The sequence below is a fragment of the Melanerpes formicivorus genome, unplaced genomic scaffold (genome assembly GCF_026170545.1).
Source record: "Melanerpes formicivorus ecotype bairdi unplaced genomic scaffold, bMelFor1.0.p_v2 SCAF_136, whole genome shotgun sequence".
Lineage (NCBI taxonomy): Eukaryota > Metazoa > Chordata > Aves > Piciformes > Picidae > Melanerpes > Melanerpes formicivorus.
The window spans coordinates 354,741-377,172 of NW_027142488.1; positions in this window are offsets into that span (position 1 = coordinate 354,741).

The following is a 22,432-nucleotide window of genomic DNA, read 5'->3' on the forward strand; positions in this document are numbered from 1 at the left end:
ATCTCTGGTGTCCATGAGGACAAGAGACATGACTTTCCACATCTCTGGTGTCCATGTGGACAAGAGATGTGACAATATGATATACACTCTTGGGTCCAGCCCATGGACTTGTTTCTGCACTCACCTCATGGGCACACTTCTCCTGGCTGCTGCTCTCTGATGTGCTCTGATCTTCTAAGGATAAAAAGAAAGTCAATTAATTTTAAAGCAGCTCCAGCCGTGGGGCTTAGCTTTGAGGAGATAGAATAGAGAGACCTGTGTGTGGTTTGTGGAACAGAAATCCCTCGCCCTTGCACACTGATTGCATCTGCCTGAGCTTCAGTTCATCCAGAGCCTTCACTCCTTTCTCTGAGGGGTTTCCTTGGAACACATTGCACCAAGTGAAGGACACCACCATTATAAACCAGGGTACTTGCTCATGCTGATCTTCCACAGTCCTCATTCTGATATTGGGACCTTTGTGCCCATGGATTTTGGGGGAGCTTCCACATATGCAAATGTGAAAAACCCATCAGGTTTGTCAGCACAATCTCACCTCACTGCTGGGGCTTCTCTGCTAAAATTAACCCCTAGGCTCACTGTTAAGCAAAGCAATTGGATCTTGTGATTCTTCTGTAGCACTCACATGGCAAAGAAAGAATCAAACACACACTGGGTGTTCTCTTCTCCTTTCTTTCTCTGTCTCACAAGCACACATGGCTTTTCCTTCAGATAACAAAGAACTATAAGGATTCCAGAACTGATTGAAAACTTCACAGTTCAGGGTACTTCAGTTAATGGATTTTTTTGTCCCCTGAAGCCAGGCACCTTTGGTCCCTGTGTTCCACCTCCACCGTGCTGAAACCAGCCACCTCTCCCGGCACTTCCTGGGCTACCCAGGGTCAGGGTTGAAATCACTTTTCCTATTGCATCAAAATCCATGGAAAAAAGGTCACACAACATTTGGTTTTGAGGTAATGACACATGTCATTCATCAGGACTTTGACTCTGGTCACAGCTGTTCAGGCAACCTTGGCTTGGCCCTGAATACAGAAACCATAGAATCGGAACCATGGAATGGTCTGGGCTGGAAGAGGCCTTTAAAGATTATCCAGTCCAAACCCCCTGCAGTCAGCACGGACATCTGCAACTGAAGCAGGAGGTTCAGAGACCAAACAACCTGGCCTGGGAGGGTATCAGGAATAGGGAATCTCCCACCTTTTTGGGCAACCTGGGACAGCCTTTCACCACCCTCAGTGTGAAAAATTTCTTCTTTCTATCCAGTCTGAATCTTCCTATTAGAGTTCAAACCATCATCCTTTCTTCTGTCACAGCTGGCCCTGCTCCAAAGTCTGTCCCCAGCTTTCTCCTCAGCTCCTTTAAGCACTGAAAGGCCAGCAGAAGGTCACCCTGGAGCTTTCTCTTTCCCAGGCTTAATAACCCCAAATCTCTCAGCCTAGCCTCACAGCAGAGAACCTCCAGCACTTCCATCATTGCTCTGGCCTCCTCTGGCCCCACTCCAACAAGTCCATGTCTCTTTTGTTGGGGGCTTCAGCACTGCAGGTGGGGTTCTCAGCAGAGCAGAGGGGCAGAATCCCCTCCCTCCCTCACCTGCTGCCCATGCTGCTGGGGATTTCAGAGTTGGAGCACTTTGCCCAGAACTTTACTGTGCCTGGCTGGTAACTTCCCTGACCAGGAGAGCTATAGTGTTTCTGCTCAGCTGTCCCAAGAAGCACCTTGCTTCTTGGAGCTCTGGGCACTGTGCATCCCTCCTACATGTGGTACCTTCCCTGAGATGCTGACGTTGGCTCATTGTCCCATGGGGAGCAGGTAAATGAACGTGGTGGTATTTTTAGAGCCTGCTCATCTCTTCCCATTCTGGTGACACCCCTTGTGCATACTGGGGAGGCTTCTTTCTTTCACTTGCTCCCAAAATGAAACACAGATAACAGATGTAGGCAGGGTGTTGGCTCAAGTCACACCTCTAGCTCAGCAGAGCCAAGATCTCTGCAGGCAAAGACGAACACTGCCTATGTGAAAAATATTTCTGATTCACACAAAACCCCATTCCTGCTCTGATTCACTGATCTGTAGCTGATTTACATCTGCAGCTTGCTGCACCGGGTGGTGATGCAGGTCCTGTGCAGATGACATGGATAAGAGAGGGCTCCAGGGATACCTGATAGTGGCCTTCCAGTCCCTGAAAGGGGCTACAGGAGAGCTGGGGGGAGACATTTGACAAGGGCCTGTGGTGACAGAGCCAGGGGCAATGGCTTTGAGCTGGAAGAGGGGAGATTTAGACTGGGTATTAGGACAAAAATCTTTAGAGTCAGGGTGGTGAGACACAGGAACAGGTTGTCAGGGGAGGTTGTGGATGCCCCCTCCCTGGAAGTGTTCAGGGCTGGGTTGGATAGAGCCTTGAGCAACCTGGGATAGTGGAAGATGTCCCTGTCCATGACAGGGGGTTGGAACTCGATGATCCTTAAGGTGCCTTCCAACCCCAACCACTCTACAAATCTATGACATCTTAGCTCTAGATCTCTATCCTCATGAGGTTTTTGGTGGGCTCCTATCAGGAAGGCGCAGCGTGTCCTCCAAACACCTGTGGCCTGCTCACATTCCCATGCACGGAGACAAACTAATTCCTGCTTGGTGTCAAGTAACAAATCTGAAGACAAAATGAAAATCAGTTCCTTAGCAGGCAGAACACAATGATTTGAAAAGGAATTAATTTTAGTTTCCCTTCTGTTCTTTCCGAATCTCGTGGTGTCACTGCGGTTGCTTACAAATGAGCACGGCAGGAACCTCAACGAGGAGAAGATAAATTGCATTACACAGGTTTAAAATCCATCATTTTTTATCCAGTCTGAGACAGAAGGGTTTGGTTTTTGTTGTTTTCTTTTTCTTTTTTTCTTTGCAACAGCTTAGAGTGAAAAATTAAAAATTGCTCTCAGGAGCATTGAATAAAATTGTCTGAATTATCTGCTGAGTGCAAAGAATTGATTTGTGTGGTTGAGGGCGCCGGGCGAGAATTGACCTTCTGTCAGGGGCTGGAGCAGGAGGAAGCACCTCAAGCTCGGGGACATTGCTGGGGGGGGGAGGTGTGATGACCATCAGCTCTTCATTCCAACCCACAACAGACACTGGGCTGCAGATAAAACCCCATTTTCTCACTCCTGGTCGATACTGAGAGCTCTGAGTTGGCACTCGGGGTGTTTTGATTGTTTGTTTGCTTTGCCCATGGATAGATCTGTTTGTCTTCAGACTGATGGCAGGATTAAAACCAGCAAAATGCAGGCCTTTCTTGCTAAATGCACACCAGACCCTGCTCCTTCTGTGGGCCTGGCTGGCTGGGGGCTGCAGGAGCTCCCACGGGCTGCCTCAGGGCCATGGGATAATCCAGTAGGTGAGAAAACCCCTCTCTTAAGATTTCAGTTGATGGGAAGAGTCTCTTCATGAGTCGGGGATGAACCAGATTCTGTGCAGGGTCTTGTTAAGAGAACCTCATTAGGACCTGATAGAATGATAGTGGTTGGAAGGGACCTCTGGACATCATTGAGTCCAACCCCTGCCAAAGCAGGAGTTGTTAAGAGAACCTCATTAGGACCTGATAGAATGACAAGGATTGGAAGGGACCTCTGGACATCATTGAGTCCAACCCCTGCCAAAGCACCTGGGACAGGTCACACAAGAATGAATCCAAATGGGTCTTGAAAGTCTCCAGAGAAGGAGACTACACAGCCTCTCTGGGCAGCCTCTCCGGGCAGCCTCTCCAGGGCTCTGGCATCCTTATGGCAAAGAAGTTTATCCTCCTCTTCAGTGGAACCTCCTGGGTTTCAGTTTGCATTCATTGCTCCTTGTTCTGTCAGAGGGCACCGGTGAAAAGAGACTGGCCTCTTCTTCTCAACACCCACCCTTCAGATATTTATAAACATTAATAAGCTCTCCCCTCAGGCTGCTCATCTCCACACTAAAGAGCCCCTGGTCTCTCAGCCTTTCCTCATCTAACAGATGTTACAGTCTAGCCTCTGATGGACTCACTGGAGGAGAAAGAGCCCAGCATGGATGAAGGCTGGGGCAAATGGTCCCCATCTTCCTTGCAGGGCTCTACACCATTGGGACTCTGCAGTGGTCCTCACCCAAAAGCCCAGCTCGGCTTATCTACCATGTTTGCAGAGGCTGAACCATGCTGTGCCTTTGCTTCTGGCCTCTGTTCTATAAATAATCTTAGCTGAACAGAATAACTCACTGCAGTTGGAGATAACCATCATCAGGCTTCAGTAACACCACTTTGGATAAGTCAGGGTCCATTAAGTGTTATCCATGTCATGATTAAATATTGTTTGGGTAAACAGAATCATCAAACACCACGCTGATCCCCAAGGGAGCAAAGCCGAAAGCTCTGCTCACCTCTGTGTGCTGGCTGCTGGAAGGATCATTAGCAGGACAGCAATTTTTAGCCTTAGACATCGGAATCTGCAGAGGTTGTCCCTGAAGAACATGCCATGAGGGTCTGTCATGATGCTGTGCACTCCTCTGTGACTCTGCAGAAGATCCCTGTTTAGGCTGGCACCCAAGCTGCAGGCTGGAAGCCCCGAAACCCAGGGCTGTTTATTGCTGCACACATTGCTGACCAGTGCAGGATCTATTTCTGCTTACTTCTTCCAGACTCACAGAGGGACTATGGAGCTTTGCTCACCCTCTCCAGGGGCTGGCGTGTAGGGCAAGGTGTTCCTCAAGGACACCCATAAGATCTGGGTAGGTTGGAGTCAGAGACAGAACCATAGAATCACAAAATCGTTTTTGTTGGAAGAGACCTTTGAGATCTTGGAGCCCAACTGTTAACCCAGCACTGCCAGGTCACTACCAGACCATGTTCCTCAGCACTACACCTACACAGCTTTGAAATTCCTCCAGGACTGGGGACTGCACCACTGCCCTGGGCAGCCTGGGCCAGGCCTTGACAACCGTTTTCGGGAAGAAATTGTTCCTCATGTCCAGCCTAATGGCAGCCTGTGGTCTTTTGCCCTTGTTCTGTCACAGTTCCTTGGGAGAAGACATCAACCCCACCTGGCTCCAACCTCCTTTCAGAAAGCTCTATCATGGTGCTGCAGTCCTTCAGCCAAGCAGGGTGCATGAAGGGTTGTGTGGATAGGGAAAAAAGTGTTATTTTTCTGTTGGTTGGGATAAACATCTGTGGTGCTGATCTGTGGAGACGCGTCTGAGCAACATGGGCTGGGGTGCAGAGAAGGGCACACAAGCCAGAAAAGACTTCTGTCCGGAATGTTTATTTTACTAGGTTTTGATTCAGGCTCCTAAAGCTCCTCCTGGCCTCATGAATACATGAGAACAAACCAGACAATGTTCAGTATGATGCTTAGGGCCACATGCTCTGTCCTACTGCTGGGGCCCTGGAGCAGGCTGCCCAGAGAGGCTGTGGAGTCTCCTTCTCGGGAGGCATTCCAAAGCCACCTGGACATTGCGATCCTGGGCAAGCTGCTGTGGGTGTGCCTGCTTTACTGGCAAGGTTGGACTGGATGATCTCCAGAAGTCCCTTCTGGCCCCCACCATGCTGGGATTCTGTGGTTACAACATCCATCCATCCATCCATCCATCCATGCATTATAAAATACAGAATAAACCAGGGTGGAAAAGACCTTTGAGACCATCAAGTCCAACCTATCACCCAACACCATGTAATCAACTAAACCGTGGCACCAAGCACCCCATCCAGTCTCTTTGTAAACACTTCCAGCGATTTCTTCAGGGTGAACTGGACCCCTCCTGACATCTCTGATATTGTCTGTGGAGGAGATCTTCCTCAAGGAGAGCAGGATCCTGTGTGCCTGCAGATTGAATCCAAGGCAGGGACACCATCCTCTTTTCTGCAAAATTCCATCTTGGGATGAAAGTCAACAGGAGTCTTCAAGTGCTTCTTCAACATCTCCTCTACCCCCCCTGAGATTAAGCAATTATGCCAGGAAACAAGTGTATTTTTTCTTTTGGCACTTTAGAGACTCCATGCTCCTGGTGCTCCACCAGCAAGCGCTGAATGCAGTGAAGCACAGCAAATGTTATTCTCCAGTGTATACAGCTCCGTAATTTCCCTTTTTAAGGTACAATATCAAGCACACTGTAAATGCACATGGATTTCTTAAAAGCTGCCTGAAAACAGGGAGTGAATTGTGCAGATACTCCCACGTGCCTCGCTACATCCCTTTCAAGAGCAGAGCAAATGGTTGCTCCTGAAGGCAAGCATGGAGAAGTGTGGAGATGGGCTTCATGGAATCCTATAATGGTTTGAGTTGGTAGTGTAGTCCTCATCCAGCCAGGCCTTGAACACCACCAGGGAGGGGGCAAGATGTATTCAAAGAGTCAGGATGATTTTACCAGCACAGTTAGTCTGCTCTCATCATGCCTGGTGGTTTTCATTCACCTACCTTCTTTGTGACCAGCAGGAGCAGGGAAGTCATTGTGCTCCTGTACTCAGCACTGGTTAGGCCACACCTTGAGTCCTGTGTCCAGTTCTGGGCCCCTCAGTTTAAGAAGGACATTGAGACACTTGAATGTGTCCACAGAAGGGCAACGAGGCTGGGGAGAGGCCTTGAGCACAAGCCCTATGAGGAGAGGCTGAGGGAGTTGGGATTGTTTAGCCTGGAGAAGAGGAGGCTCACGGGAGGTTGTCTACAGCTGTCTACAACTACCTGAAGGGTGGCTGTAGCCAGGAGGGGGTTGGTGTCTTCTTGCAGGAAACCAGCACCAGAACAAGAGGACACAGTCTCAAGCTGTGCCAGGGGAAGTTTAGGCTGGAGGTGAGGAGAAAGTTCTTCACAGAGAGAGTCATTAGTCATTGGAATGTGCTGCCCAGGGAGGTGGTGGAGTCACCACCCCTGAAGGTGTTCAAGAGGGGATTGGCACCCCTGAAGGTGTTCAAGAGGGGATTGGATGTGGCACTTGGTGCCATGGTTTTAGTCATGAGGTCTGTGGTGACAGGTTGGACTTGATGATCTTTGAGGTCTCTTCCAACCTTATTGATTCTATGATTCTGTATCCTGTACATGTGCAATGAACTCTCTGTCTGTCTTCCCCTGGAGCTATGCCTCTCAGCTCATGCTTTTTCTCACCAGCTGCTGGCATTACTGGGTAGAGGATGTGGAAGACCTGGGGGACAAAAGGATGATCGTGAGGCAGCAATGTACCCTTGTGGCCAGGAAGGCAAATAGCATCCCGGCATGCATGAAGAAGAGTGTTGCCAGCAAGTCAAGGGAGATTTCCCTCCCCCTCCACTCTGCTCTGGTGAGGATACATCTGGAGTCCTGGGTCCAATTCTGGGCTCCCCAGTTCAAAAAGGACTTGATGAAGACAGTACAGAAAAGGATTGCAAAGATGCTGAGGGGACTGGAACAGCTCTGTGATGATGAAAGACTGAGAGAATTGAGGCATTTTAGTCAGGAGCAGAGCAGCCTGAGGGGGGATTTCATCAATGCTGATCACTGCTTCAATAGTGGGTGTCAGGAGGATGGGTCCAGTCTTTTTTTCAGTGGCTTATAGTGACAGGACAAGGGCCAATGTGCACAAACCTGCACATAAGAAATTCCATCTAAATATGAGGAGAAGCTTCTTTAATTTAAGGGTGTCAGAGCCCTGCAGTAGGCTGGCCAGAGATGCAGTGAAGTTTCCATCTCTGGAGACATTCCAAACCCAGCTGGATGTCTTCCTGTGTGACCTTCTAGGGGGTTGGACTCTATCATCTCCAGAGGTACCTTCCAACACCTACCATACTGTGATTCTGTGATTATGTCTTCTGTGAATCCCACTGGGCCTGTGGCTACAGCTGTTTGGGAAGTCTCAAATGTCACCCATTAGCCTCCCTGAACCCATCCTGAAAGATGCTGATGACATACCAGTGCTGTTACAGGTCCCCAGATGGCACTCAGCATGCCTCACATAAAATCCAAATGGTAGCTCAACTTTGCTCTTAAAAAACACAAAAAGAAAACCAGAGGGAACAAACAGAAGCCTGGTTGTTGATTCTGGAACTATCCAAGGGTTTCTCCAATCCCTGGTATACATGGATTGATGATTGAGTGGAAGAAGAAAGTGGTGGTCAAGGAGAGGTGAGTCGTTGTGGAAGAGCAAACTTTTCATGCCTACTGGGACAGGCTGGGAGAGCTGGGGCTGTTCAGCTTGAAATGGAGGAGGCTCTGGGGAGACCTTAGATCTGCATTTCAGTATCTGAAGGGAACTTACAGGAACTGTTTAGAAGGGGCTGGGGTGATACATTAAGGGGCAACAGTTTGAAACTGGAGCAGGGCAACCAGCACCGGAACAAGAGGACACAGTCTCAAGCTGCACCAGGGGTCTTTAGGCTGGATGTTAGGAAGAAGTTCTTCATAGAAAGAGTGATTGCCCATTGGAATGGGCTGCCCAGGGAGGTGGTGGAATTGCCATCACTGGAGGTGTTTAGGAAGAGACTGGATGAGGTGCTTGGTGTCGTAGTTTAGTTGATTAAATAGTGTTGGGTGATAGGTTGGATTCCATGATCTCAAAGGTAATTTCCAACACATTCAATTCAATTCAATTCAATTCAATTCAATTCAATTCAATTCAATTCAATTCAATTCAATTCAATTCAATTCTGTTGTATTATTCTATTCTATTCTATTCTATTCTATTCTATTCTATTCTATTCTATTCTATTCTATTCTATTCTATTCTATTCTATTCTATTCTATTCTATTCTATTCTACTCTACTCTACTCTACTCTACTCTATTCTATTCTATTCTATTCTATTCTATTCTATTCTATTCTAGTTTGGGTTGGCCATTAGGAGGAAGTTCTTTACAGTGAGTGTGGTGAGACACTGGAACAGGTTGCCCAGAGATGTGGTTGAGTCCCCATCCCTGGAGACATCAAGATCAGCCTTGACATGGCCCTGGGTAGCCTGCTCTAGCTGACTGCAGGGGGATTCTACAAGGTAGTCTTTAAGGGTACCCTCCAACCCAATGCATTTTGTGATCCTGTGAAATCAGCCACTTCATTCTTCATGAAGAATAATGCCTTATTTTCTGCTTGCTGCCTGATTTGCCATCAGGGAAACACAAACAAACAGAAAAATGAGCTCATTGTGCTCTGATGTGCCCTTGGTGACAAAACCTAAATGGGTTTCAAAGGGAATAAACCACATGTGGTGATGGATCCCTTGTTCAGCGATGCCTCTTCTCTCCTAATTCCTTGGTTTGGGGCTTTTTGTGCTGTGTCCCAAAGTGTTGGTTCTGAGCATTGTTGTGAGCAGTGCAACAGAGGAAGAGGGAATAAGGGACTCTGAGAAGCAGGGGAAAGAGAGAAAAAGAGAAATTAGTTTTTAGGCTTTGTAAGGCTTTGGAGGCTGTACAATCGTTATCCATTCACAGGCACAGAGAAATGTGAGCTTGTGACTTTTGTTACCTCCTGGTTAGATTGAAGGAGACAGAAAGTTGGGTCTAAGAACAGGAGACAGCTCCCTGAGTTGGATGTGGTGAAGAAAGGTAAATGAGTGATGCTGAAAGAAGGCTTTTTCTGGAGTCATCAAGGCCGTCTCATTAAGCACTACAGAAAAGTCACTCTAATTTCATTAATTAATACCAAACACATGACATACAAACAGATATCAGGAAGCGAAACTCCACTTTTCCCCTTCATCACCTCACACCCATGTTCCCAGCACGAGGTGCTGCATGGGAGTCTTATTAAAATAAATTGGATGTTAACACAGGCTCTGGCTGAGACCAAATTTCACCTTCTGCCTGCAGCACAATTAGTTTGTGGATCTTTTTCTCCTGAAAAGGTACAATTATTTTGGACTCTGTGTGTGTGTGTGTATATATATATATATTTCATTTTCCAGACTCTCCCATAGCTCCCAGTTCCATCTTTAATTATGCATTATGTGGATGAAAAGTTCTGCTAATTAAACTCTGCTTTCATCTCAAGCCTACCATTAGACTATTTGTTCAGTGACCCTTAGTTCTGAGGATGGGAGAAGCAGCAAACCATTTATTTCCTGTTATTACTTTTTCTTGCTGTGCTCCTTGGCATTTTCACATCAGAAAACTCTGTCAGGTATCAAAATGTAGATTTTTATCTGGTTGCTAGAGGGATCCAGCAACTGCCACATCACTGGCTGCAAACACCAAGAGACCACGCATGAGCATCCAAAAATGCCACAGTGGAGAAAGCTGTTCCAATGTGTGTCTCAGGATGGGTTTAATGTAATATTTACAGTAAAGTGAGCAAAACTTGGGGTTTGGCTCAGGAATGCACGTTGTGCAGGTTGTGTGATACACACAGAAGTGTTGGGATGCCTTGGGTTTGTAAAGGTGTCAAGGCTTGGGGATGGGCCGGCCAACAGAGGAGTGCCAGAAGCTCCCCATGAAGCCCTCTGCTTTCCCAAAGGGAAGAGAAAGGGAAAAGAAGGGAGAGAGATTAACTGGGTGGGAAAGAAACTCAACCAGCTGGGATGGAAAGACGAACAATCCAATAGAACAGAGACACAGAGACACAAACCAAGAGGCAACCCGAGCCCTGATGGCAGTGACAGCACCATTGGCACCACTGATGCTGGGAGCAGGCACTGGACAAGTCCCAGACTGGACTCAGCAACAGATGGGAACCAGATTCAGGAGCTGGGTTCTGGAACTGGATTCAGGAGCACACATCAGAATGGAAGGCAGAAGGGACAGAGTCCTGCTGGGACACCTGCCAGTGATTATGACCCCTGGAGATCCCTTAGCTTGCTCCTGAAGATGCCAACCACTGGATGAAATTCCTTGTTGGGCAGTTGAGAGTTACCTTTCCTGGATGCTTCTCCCCACTGCTGCCACCTCCGCCTTTCTGCCCCCCGAGGTGGGGCACAAGCTGTGGCAGTGTCCTTGGTGTGCAGAGGACCCAGTCTCAGGCAGAGGCTTTCTGCAGCCCTGCCCTTGGCAGGAGCTCTCCCTATCAGCTTCTCCCTGCTAGAAGCAGTCCCTGGCAGAGCAAACCTGACCTGACCTTCAGAAAGTGCCTCCCTGAGCAGAGACTGAGCTGGGAACTCACAGCACTGACCAGAACCAGGTCTGTTCCAGCTCAGACCAGGGCAGAGGTGCAACAGGCTGACCTGTGAATAAAACAGTTGAGGGCTCACCAGCCACCTCAGAAATGTAACATCAGGTCTGGAAATAAAACTGTGGGGGGTTAAAAATGAGCAGTGGGTTTTCTCTGAGCACATGTGGGTGCTGCATGGCTGTGACGTTCAAAGCACCACTTGCAGTAGCTCATGGGAGAGAAGGGTGGTCAGGACAGCTCTGGAGGGAAAGTGATGCACCAGCACGGAGCTGAAGGGAGCAGCCATGGGGAATGCTTTTCCTGGGGATGCTTCTTTGCATTAGTTCCATTCCTACATTTTCTTCCTGAAGAAAATCCTTCTGACTGCTCTCATTTTGATGGGGCCAGAGGGATCATTGCTCCAGCACAGAGCTTCCACAAATGCAACCAGAGAGATTTTATGTTATTTTTTTCCCCTGCTTTACTGGTTTTAGTTTTAATCTTTTACAATTTGTAGAAGCATCTTTAAAGCCCTGAACTCTTGGTATTTCCTTGAAGAAGCTCTCACACAGATCACAGTGGGCTGCACCTTCTGTGGGTGGTCTGAGGACATGTCCCTCATTAGCTGAATGCTGAGGCTGCTGGGAATGAGTTTTTGTAAGGCTGTAGCCTACAAAGAAAGCATCCTAGAGAAGGGGAAATAGCCACTTCTTGCACATTTTAAAGTGCACCTTTAATCACTGCCTGGGGAATTACCTCATCTCACCTCCCCAGAGCTGGGGCTAAGGGCTTTTGCCATGGAGTGCTGGTGGGGCTCTCAGTGCAGACCCAGGGCATGGAGGGTGCACAATGTGTTGTCGGTGGGACCAGCCTCCAGCACGTGGCTCTGTACACTGACATCCTTCCCTAAAACCAGATTAAACTCCAGAGCTGGTGCAGATGACCACCACCCTTCAGACCAGGGGATGCTCCCAGGGATGCTGGTGAGGCTGGAGCACTGCTGGAGCTGAATCAATTATAGAATCATGGAATGGTTTGGATTGAAAGGGACCTTAAAGTTTTTGTAGTTCCAACCCCCTGCCACGGGTACGGACACTTTCCACTAGACTAGATTGCTCAAGGCTTCATCCAGCCCGGCCTGGAACACCCTCAGGGAGGAGGAAAACACCTCCAGGGAGAGGGAAGACACCTCCAGGGAAGGGCCATACCCATTCATTTCCACTCTGCAGGGTTCCACCAGCCTGCTTTGTCCCCTTGTCAGGAGCGCAGGAGCACTTCTCCTGTCAGGTTATGATTCAGATTTCCTTCCTGACATAATGTGACACAACACAACGCACCCGTTGCAATTATGTGCAGCTTGATTGTGTGCTGAGCTGTCACCCAGGGCAATTATTTCTTTTTAATAGTAGTAATTGATACCCTGAGTTGCCAAAGATAAGCGGAGCCAGCAGCACAAAGCCGTTTGTCAGCCGCACAGGCTGGGTAAATAACAATTGCCTTGGCTGGTGCTATTGACAAACAGAGACATGCCTGATGGGGAGAGACCTTCCCCAGCACAAGATGTTGCTGAGGGGATATCAGCAGCAAAGAAACACACCACAGATCTCCATTTGGTTTTCTCTGAAGGGTATTTTCTTTGACTGAAACAGCTGGTGAGCACAGACAGCATTTTCTTGTTGCTCTGGTGAAACCCTACTTGGAATGCTGTGTCCATCTCAGTTGCCCCTAACATAAGAAGGACATGGAACTCTTGGAGCAGATCCAGAGGAGGCCATAAAGATGATCAAAGGGCTGGAGCACCTCCCCTATGGGGACAGGCTGAGAGAGTTGGGTCTGTTTAGCCTGGAGAAGAAAAGACTCCTAGGAGACCTAATAGCAGCCTTCTAGTAATTGAAGGGGGCTGCAGGAGAGTTGGGGAGGGATTTTCCACAAGGTCTTGCAGTGATATGATGAGGAATAGTGGTTTTGAGCTGAAAGAGGGGAGATTGAGACTGAAGATTAGGAAGAAGTTCTTTACTCTGAGGGTGGAACAGGTTGCCCAGAATGCTTGTGGATGTCTCCTATCTGGAAGTGTTTAAGACCAGACTGGAAGAGATCACGAGCAACCCAGTCTAGTGGAAGGTGTCCTTACCCATGGGAGGGGTTTGGAACTAGGTGATCCTGAAGGTCCCATCCAACCGAAACCACTCCATGATTCTGTGATTTGTCAGCGTTCTCCTGTAACAGCTTATATTTCTCCAATAAATATCTAGCACTGATTCTTCTCCTTCATGAACAATCTCCTTAAGATTAGCATTAAAAATCATTAAAAGAAAAGTGGAATAGCATCAGATTTTTGCTGAAAATAAGATTAAAGATTCAGCTGTGTTTGACCTGGAAAAGTCTCTTCCTGATCACTTTTACAGATCCAACTGCAATAGTTCCTGTTGCTTGTTTACTGTTGTGGAGTTGTGTTCTCTGGTAGAATCCTCAAATCCCAGCACAGTGGGAGTTGGAAGGGACTTCTGGGGATCATCCAGTCCCATCCCCCTACTAAAGCATGGTCACCCACAGCAGCTTGCCCAGGATCACAATGTCCAGCTGGGTTTGAAATCTCTCCAAAGCAGGAGACTCCACAAACTCTCTGGGCAGCCTGCTCTGGTGTAAAATCCCAGTTTAGTGCAGCTTAATATAGAATCACAGCATTGCTGTTGTTGGAAGAGACCTTTAAGGTCATGGAATCCAACCATCAACCCAGCACTGCCAGGACATCACTATAGAATAGATAAGAGATGAGATGAGATGGGAAGGGAAGGGAAGGGAAGGGAAGGGAAGGGAAGGGAAGGGAAGGGAAGGGAAGGGAAGGGAAGGGAAGGGAAGGGAAGGGAAGGGAAGGGAAGGGAAGGGAAGGGAAGGGAAGGGAAGGGAAGGGAAGGGAAGGGAAGGGAAGGGAAGGGAAGGGAAGGGAAGGGAAGGGAAGGGAAGGGAAGGGAAGGGAAGGGAAGGGAAGGGAAGGGAAGGGAAGGGAAGGGAAGGGAAGGGAAGGGAAGGGAAGAGAAGAGAAGAGAAGAGAAGAGAAGAGAAGAGAAGAGAAGAGAAGAGAAGAGAAGAGAAGAGAAGAGAAGAGAAGAGAAGAGAAGAGAAGAGAAGAGAAGAGAAGAGAAGAGAAGAGAAGAGAAGAAGAGAAGAGAAGAGAAGAGAAGAGAAGAGAAGAGAAGAGAAGAGAAGAGAAGAGAAGAGAAGAGAAGAGAAGAGAAGTTGGAAAAAACCTTTGAGATCATCGAGATGAGAAACTCAGGGAGGAATTCTCCCCATAATAAATGATGATTTGACTGTGTCAAAGCTGCTGCTTCCTAAGATCACTCTGTGCAAAAATAAACACTGAAAAGCATTCCAAAATGTCAACATCAGAAGAGAGTTGTCCACATGAGGCAGGTATGTGTGGCTCCTGCAAATCCTTCTCTCCCCAGCAGAAGGATCGCTTCAGAAGGCCCACCCAGAGTGGTCTGTAGGGCAGCTGAGTGATTCCACTGTGGGTTCTTTTGCACCTCAGTATTTGCAGGGCTGCTCAGGATTCCTCTCCTTTTCCAAATAAACACTCCCCATTCTGGGAAGAGGCAGGGCCTGTGTTTGGTGAGGCAGATCCAGGGCTGCTTCCTCACTCTGCAGCCTCGAAGACGCTTTTCATCCCCATGAGTGCTAACAAGTGAAGATGGAGTTCCTGCCGTAGGGAAACACGATAAATATTTCATGAGCTGTTAAACATTTATTAATCATTCATAGGCAGATGATTAAAAAATTAATACAAAATCTGAAAATGATTTAGGAATGAGTGAGCTCATGCTGACAGATACAAGGAGCTGCTGGAAGGGGAGGGTTTGAGGAGGAGGTGGTGTTGAGGTACTCTGGGCAAGATCTTGTATTCCTCTGCAAGTATCAGGCAAGACAAATTCAATACAGCCCCAGATTCTCTGGCCCCAGGAGGGAGCTGGAGGGAAAGGCTGGAACAGGCAGGGCAGACAGGGACAGGAAGAGCAGGCAAGGACAGGCAGGGTCGGCAGGAGCAGGTACTTATAGGCAGGGCAGACAGGGGCAGGCAGCGACCAAGCACATGCAGCATTGAACCTACTTGTAATTAAACCCATAGAAAATGATCTGAATTAATCAGAATTCCCCTCTCCCTCTCCCTTTCCCTCTTCCTCTCCCTCTGTCCCTTGCCTTCTTTTCCTCTCTTTTCTTCTTATTCCTATTTTCTGAGGCACACAAGGAGTGCATACTGTCATTGATTGCACAACAGGAATTTCCTATACTGCAGCTCTTAAATCAATTGCCCTCAGGACAGCAATGCTGGCCCCCTGTGAGGCCCAGCCTGACCCAGTGTGGGAACCATACAGAGAAGAGCTGCGGTGTCTGTAAAGAAACATCACTGACCTCCTTCCTGGCTTCAAGCTTTGTCTGTCATGACAAATAGATTTAATTTTGGAGCTTTCTAGGAAATGGCATCAATATTTAAGCTAATTTTGGAAGGTTATTTTGAAAATGTAAATCCTGTTGCTCCGTCCCCCTCACGTCAGCCATGGATATCCCACTGTCTTCTCCATGCCTAGTGACTCGAGGGACAGGGTGTGAGGCTTTGAGGTGGTTTTTAATTGGTGCAAACCAAGGGAGGTGAGTAAATCAGCAGAAAACACAGCCTCTCATTATGGCTGCTTCATGTTCCCTGGCTTCATTGAGTCACCAGGAACCCCAACATGTTTTGGGGCAAGCTGGGATGAGGACACATTCATCAGAGTAATTGGTCCTCCCAAACATAGGGAAGAAAGTCAGATTTTAATCCTCTAATCACTATGGCTTTGAAGAACAGGACAGATTAGCTACCAAAAGGGCTTGCATATCCAGAGAAGGGTAGCAAAGCTGGTGAAGGGTCTGAAGAGCAGGTCTGATGAAGAGCAGCTGAGGGAAGTGGGGGTGTTCAGCCTGGAGAAAAGGAAGCTAAGGGGAGACCTTATTGCTCTCTACAGCTCCCTAAAAGGAGTTTAGAATGAGGGGGGGTTGGTCTCTTTTCCCAAGGAACCAGTGACAGGACAAGAGGAAATGGCCTCAAGTTGCACCAGGGTAGGTTTAGGTTGGACAATAGAAGAAACTTCTTCACTGAAAGGGTTCTCAAAGCCTGGAACAGGCTGCCCAGGGAGGTGGTTGAATCCCCATCCTTGGAGGTGCTTCAAAGAGGCAGAGGTGTGGTGCTGAGGGCCAGGGTTTAATACCAGCCTTGGTAGAGTTTGAGAACAGTTGGATTTGATGATCTTTAAGGTCGTTTCCAACCAAAATGATTCTGTGATTTTATACAGAAAGAGAGGTCCATGAGGCCCATGTCTCCCAGGCAACCAGCACCAGAGCAAGAGGACACAGTCTCAAGATGCACCAGGGGAAGTTTAGGCTCAAGGTGAGGAGAAAGTTCTTCACTGAGAGAGTTGTTAGCCATTGGAATGTGCTGCCCAGGGAGGTGGTGGAGTCCAAGAGGAGATTGGATGTGGCACTTGGTGCCATGGTTTAGTCATGGGGTCTGTGATGACAGGTTGGACTTTATGATCTTTGAGGTCTCTTCTAACCTTGGTGATTCTGTGAGAACACCCCCCTCTTTCTATAATTCTACCATCTTGAGAGTCAGTGTGGGCTTGTTCTTGTACTTCACATTCAAAAAGTGCCAGAATCTGCTCTGATCTGATGATGTCTTTTAACTCTCATAGGCAGGAATTGTAAAATCCTGGGGTTTGGGTATAAAAAAGCACCACAAGAAGGTAGAAGACATCAATGCCCTTGGGCTTCCACTCAGCCTGACTTGGAGCAGTGCTAACAGAATTGTGCTTGAATTTATTAGGAGGTGATGTTCAAGGATGTGTGAGTCACCTGAGATAAATCAAGTTTAAAGCAGCAGGGTAATGTAGTTTGAATTTTGGATCACTGCAGAGAAGATGTGTCCTTAGTGGTCCCACCAGTGTGAGGCAATCACTGGCTGCTGTCCTGCTGTTCTAGTCTGATGGCACAGGGATGTGCTGGTGCTGGAGGACATTGAAGGGGGAGGCCCAGCTGCATTTCCCTGTGAAGTGCTAGAGAGGCTGTGAGGGCAACAGAGCAGGGTGTGAAAGGGAGATCCAGAAGCAGCTATTTTCAGTCTCCTGACATCCATGGATGTATCTCTCAGTAACTCCCAGAGTCCCAGCATGGGGAGCATTAGAAGCTACCTCTGGGGATTGTCTCTTGTCCTAGCTCTTGTTTATTTCAGTGAAGCAGTTTCTTCTAAGGTCTAAGCTAAACCACATCTGGTGCAACCTGAGGCCATTACCTCTTGTCCTATCACTTATTCCTCTAGAGAAAAGACCAACCCCCACCTGGCTCCAACCTCCTTTCAGAGAGTTGTAGAGAGCCAGAAGGTCTCCCCTCAGCCTCCTTTTCCTCAGGCTGAAAACCCCCAGTTCTTGTGTTGTTTCTTTAAAACTTGTCTTGGAAGTCTCCCTTGCTTCTTCCTACCCCCTTATCCCACTCCCCACCACTGCACTGGGGTTTTGTGGGTCTGACCTGACATTTATGTGTTTGCTGATCACTTGCACACCACATCCTGCTCATGTCTCTGTTTGACCAGGGAAGAGATTGTATCCATCTGTACTGGGCAGTAGTGAGGCTGCACTTTGAATCCTGGGTTCAGTTTTAGTCCTCTCACTCGAAGAAGGACATTGAGGGGCTGGAACATATCCAGGGAAGGGCAATGAAGATAATGAAGGGTCTGAAGAACAGGTCTGCTGAGGAGCAGCTGAGGGACCTGGGGATGTTCAACCTGGAGAATAGGAAATTGAGGGGAGATGCTCTCTAAAACTCCCTGAAAGGAGGTTGGAGCCTGGTTGGGGTAGGTCTCTTTTCCAAGGAACAAGCAATGGGACAAGAGGAAATGGCCTCAAGTTGCACCAGAGGAGTTTTAGGCTGAACATGAAGAACAATTTCTTTCCTGAGAGAGTGGTCAGGCATTGGAACAAGCTGCCCAGGGAAGTAGTGGATTCGCTGTTCCTGGAGGTGTTGAAAAAATATATGCACATGGCACTTTGGGACATGGTTTAATGGCCATGGTGGTGTTGGGTTAATGGTTGGACTGGATGATCTTAAAGGATTTTTCCAACCTAAACAGTTCTCTGATTCTATGTGACTCAGGACATAAACCCCCCAGTTCACCTCACACACATAGCATCAACTTGCTTTACAAGGAGGGGGAACAACAGAATGGGAAGCCCAGCCAGCAGTATCCTTGCTGGAGCAGAGACCTCTCCTTGCAGGAATAGAATAGAATAGAATAGAATAGAATAGAATAGAATAGAATAGACCAGACCAGGTTGGAAGAGACCTTCAAGATCATTGCATCCAACCCATCATCCAACACCATCTAATCAAATAAACCATGGCACCAAGCACCCCATCCAGTCTCCTCCTGAACACCTCCAATGATGGTGACTCCACCACCTCCCTGGGCAGCCCATTTCAATGGGCAATCACTCTCTCTGTGAAGAATTTCTTCCTAACATTCAGTCTAAATGTCCTGATGTAGGTTGAAAACCAGCAGCCACACCTTTGTTGTACTGTCAGCGGAATGCACAGGGGGTCACAGCAGGGCAGGGAATGCAATTGGATCTGAGGTTGTCAGACTAAAGCTTAATTACACCTCAGAATTCACTCTGCCCTTCAGGTGGGGCACTGGATAGATTAAGATAAACGATGCTGAGGAGATCTTTCCCCCTCTGGCCTGAATTTCTCCATCTTACTGGCAGCCTGTGTATTTTTGACTGGACAATAAAACTATTTCTAGCAGCAGGAAACCCAAGAGTTTCTTTCTGCCATTAGCAGAGAGGGTTTTTCCTGCCTGGAGAGGTTCATCAATTACACCAACGTAATTACCATATAGCTATACCCCAGTAATTATTGCACTGCCTCTCCTCCTGGAGTGGCTGCTGCAGAAGAAAGCAGCTTTTGCAATGCACCTTAAATCTACTCCCTAGCAACCTCAACTAAATCAAAACACCTCCTGGTACTGGGGAACAAATATTTGGTGTGGGGAATTGTGCTGGAGAAGCAAAGCTGCTTAGCTGTGGCATCAATGCAGGGCCAGGAAGGGAAACCGATACTGAGAAGGAAGCTGAGGACAGATCTTTGAGCAGAGCCTCTTGTGACAGGACAAAGGGTGATGGTTTAAAGCCAAAGAGGGAGAATGAGATTGGAGAGATGTTTGACACTGGGGGTAGGGAAAGCCTGTCCCAGGTCACCCAGAGAGGTAGGAGATGCTCCATCCCTGGAACCACTGCAGGTCATTTTGTCTGGGGCTCTGAGCAACCTGCTCTGTTTGCAGATGTCCCTGATGGCTTTAGGGGGGTTGGACTGGACGGCCTTTAAAAGTTTCTTCCAACCCAGACCAGTCTGTAATTCTGTTATGCCCAGGGAGGTGGTGGAGTCAACGTCCCTAGAGGTGTTCAAGAAACACGTGGACTTGGTACTTTAGACCAAGGATTTATTGGCCATGGTGGTGCTGGGTTGACAGTTGGACATGATGATCTTAGAAGCCTTTTCTGAGCAAAACAATTCTAGGATTCTATAGTTCAGTTAAAACTCACATTCTGCTGTTTGCCATGCAGGATCCCCAGGGGAAGGAGGGAGGTCCTGGCCTACAATTGTGTTGCCACAGACTAGAGCCTGGGGTGAGTGTGACTCCATATCTGTGCTCCCTTACAGAGCAGATGTTGTTTAGGCTCTGTTCTTGTTGTACTCAGAGCATCTTCTCTTCGTGAGACAGCTCAGAGGTGGGAAGACAGCATCCAAGGGATATGTGCTGGTGTAGGTTCAGCCCGTGAGCCCCTGCCTCTTGAAAGGAATGAACCATCCACTGGTGTGGGATCAGGAGCTGACTGTAAATCACTGTAGCTGAGAATCATGGAGAGAGGGTCCTGTCTCCTGGAGACCCCTCTTGGTGTCAGAGATGAGCTGCATTTCTCACTTTTACCTTTCTCTTAGGCAAGTGGAAGAAACAGGCTTGAGTAGAAACTGGTAGATATCTGATTTCATGCATCTGCCCACTGCTAGCTGTCCATTTGGCACCCCAAACAGATGCTGGGGCTGGTGGGACACTGAAGGGGGTAAGCTTAGGAACAAACTCACCTGCAGAAGCAGACGAACTAATGATTTAAATGTTGAGAGGAAATAATGCAAGAGAGCTTTCCAAAACCCAACACACCCACCTAGTTCTCCCGCTAATAGGTGTGCAATCCATCTTGGACCACACCAGAGCCATTGGTGGCATGTCTCTGCCACCACAGGTCTCCATTGTGATGCAGTTCAGGAGGAGTTTAAGGCTGTGAAGTTGCTTCTCAGCTCCAGCTCCTTCTCCTGACATTTACTGTTACCGTTCCTGCCGTGCTAACTCGCAATAAAATAAATGGCTTAAATCTCATTTCCCTTGGCAATTCATGACACATAAACCAAAGGCAAGTGAAATAAATTTGTCTGGAAAGAATAAATTAGCAGCTTATTCCAGGGAGCGTGACTCAGGTGTTCTGACAAAGGCATTTTATTGGTGGCAACCTCCCCCAGCTCGTGCTCTCCTGCGCTAAACAACAAATGAAACCAAGCAGGTCGTTTGTCTTCTCCGTGTCTCTGAGTGCTTAGCAGCTCCATGGATGTACATGGGTGCTGTGAGCTGCTGGGTAGTGACAATGAGAGTGACCTGCATCCTCTGAGCCCATCACAGCAGTGCTGGTTCATTCATCACAGTCCCTGGAGGTGTTCAAGAAACGTGTGGACACGGCACTTTGGGGCATGGTGGTGTTGGGCTGATAGTTGGACTCGATGATTTTAGAAATATCTTCCTACCCCAATAGATTCTATGATCCTGTGATTCTATGATACCATTTGAACTTGCTTAGCTTCTTTCCCACCCCATCAGTTGTCTCTCCCTTTTCCCCTTTCTCTTCCATTTGGGAAGACAGAGGGGTTCATGGAGAGCCTCTGGCACTCGTCTGCTGGCCAGGCCAGCCCTGACCCTTGAAAACTTCAAAGATCCTTTTTTCAGAAACATAATAAAGCTCTTGGAGGCCTCCATCCTGCTGTTATGAGGACTTCCTCCCCTGCACCAACAGACATCAGCTGATTTCCACCTGGTTGGGTTTTGCTTGCTTTCTTTATTGTCCATCCCTTGGCTTCTGCTCTTGCTACCGCTCAGAGGAACCTGATTTTGTCCATGGACCATGCCTCACTCAGATAAGGCATCCTGATAATTATAAATATCTGAAAGGTGGGTGTCAAGAGGAATGGGCCATTCTCTTTTCTATAGTGTCCTGTGACAGGGCAAGGAGCAGCTGGCATAAACTGGAACAGAGAAAGCTCTACCTCAACATGAAGAGAAACTTGCTTGGTGTGAGGGTGCTGGAGCCCTGAAGCAGACTGCCCAGAGAGGTTGTGGAGTTCTGCTTCTCTGAAGAGTTTGTAGAGCCAGCTGGCCATGGTGATCCTGGGCAAGCTGCTGTGGGTGCCCCTGCTTTAACAGGGAGCTGGATTGGATGATGCCCAGAGATTCCTTCCAACCCTACCATTCTATAGTTTTATGATTCTATGACTCACAAAGATGTGCATCAGCACAAGAGAGCCCAGCTCTGATCTGAGCAGGGGCTCTGCTGTGGGACAAGGTTTCCTCCTCAGCCACTTCCTGCTGCCTCTTCACACTTTTCACTTCATGGGCACTGCCAGATTTCATTCCATACCACTTCCTAAGGTGAGGAGGCTGAGGGAGACCTCATAACTCTCTACAACTGCCTGAAAGGAGGTCAGAGTCAGGTGTGGGTTGGTTTCTTCTCTCTAGTATCAGGCGTTAGAACAAAAGGAAATGACCTGAAATTGTGCCAAGGGAGGCTTAGGTTGGACATGAGGAACAATTTGTTTCCTGCAAGAGTGGTCAGGCATTGGAACAGGCTGCCCAGGGAGGTGGTGGAGTCGCCGTCCCTGGAGGTGTTCGAGAAACGTGTGGACACGATACTTTGGGGCACGGTGGTGTTGGGCTGATGGCTGGACTCGAGGGTCTTAGAGAGCTTTTGCAACTCAAACAATTCTATGATTTTTTTTTTTTGGGGGGGGCAGTAAAAGGTGGCCACTGCTACCCCAGATCCATCTGTTCACCTGCTGGGGATTCTCTGCTTGCCCTAGTCCATTGCACTAAAAACACTGAGGAGGTTTAATTTTAGTCCCCAGTGCCTGTATGAATATTTATAACACTTCCTGTTACGGCTGCTAAGAACTTCCAGCTCTGAGAACACGATGGCAAAACCCAAGGGAATAGAATGGCTTTTTTGGCTTCCCTCTCTTCCCCCTTGGTTTTTTTTTGGTGT